Raw genomic sequence first — 1,039 nt, 5'->3', positions numbered from 1 at the left:
AAAAAAAAAAAAAAAAAAAAAAAAAAATAGTCCCTAGTGTCACATTTTCCATAAAGCATCCTGGCAGCTCCATGTAACCATGTTTCCCAAAGATTTATAACTTAAACAGCATCAGTCTTCTTCCTATGATAATGATAACGATAAACACAAATCCGATTAGACTCCGAACAAATGAATCAATGTTCTCAAATAAACAAAGACCCAGTTCCTAACTTACAAGAGTATGAGGAAGAAACAACTCCAGTAAAGTTAAGCTAACACCGTTTACAGAGAAAGACTCGGAGAGAAGATGATTACAAAATCTTTTTAGATAAATTTCGCAATAAGGAAGCTGAAACGTCACTCCTCCTTCTTAAGCTAGACGACCCCGTGTGACAGTTAGTGACAGCTCACCCTTTGCTACGTCGATGTTCCGTTAGCCACAGAAAAGATTTCCCGTCGAACTACTGACACGTGTCCTCTGCTTTTATTCTCTTTATTCAAATATTCATACGAAAAACGGAAACCATATGAAATATGAAACCCTGTAACAGATAATTGAACCCTTTAAAACACAACACCCCAAATTGCGTAACCCAACCTATAATTGCTGGTTAGTTTTCTAAACATAAAGATCTTTTTTTACCATATATTCAGATGTTGTTGGACATGCAGACTCAATCAGCAAGATACTCTCTTTCCATTATAAAAACTCAAGAACGGTTGTAAACAGATATATCTTCCATTAGGTCTTCGTCTTCATCGTCTACATGATCATCATCATCATCAGCTATAATCGCTAGATTTAAGCAAATAATCCTTGTACGTGGGACTCCAACATCAGCGACATCAGCCATATTGAGAATAGGGTTAGGCTGCATCATCCTGGTACGTGGTAACAAGGCGAGAGATTTGGTCACGAGAAAGTAAATGACGACTATTCAAGAAGAAGAGAAGATATAACAGAGTACTACAGATTATAACTACGCAAGAAACCTTCTAAGAAACAGAAACTGCCTTACGAATAAAGAGAATTAGCCCAAAAAAAGCCTTCCACTCT

Source organism: Camelina sativa, chromosome 8 (assembly GCF_000633955.1).
Source record: "Camelina sativa cultivar DH55 chromosome 8, Cs, whole genome shotgun sequence".
Taxonomy (NCBI): Eukaryota; Viridiplantae; Streptophyta; class Magnoliopsida; order Brassicales; family Brassicaceae; genus Camelina; species Camelina sativa.
The sequence above is the reverse complement of the archived record's forward strand: the minus strand, read 5'-3'. Positions refer to the sequence as shown.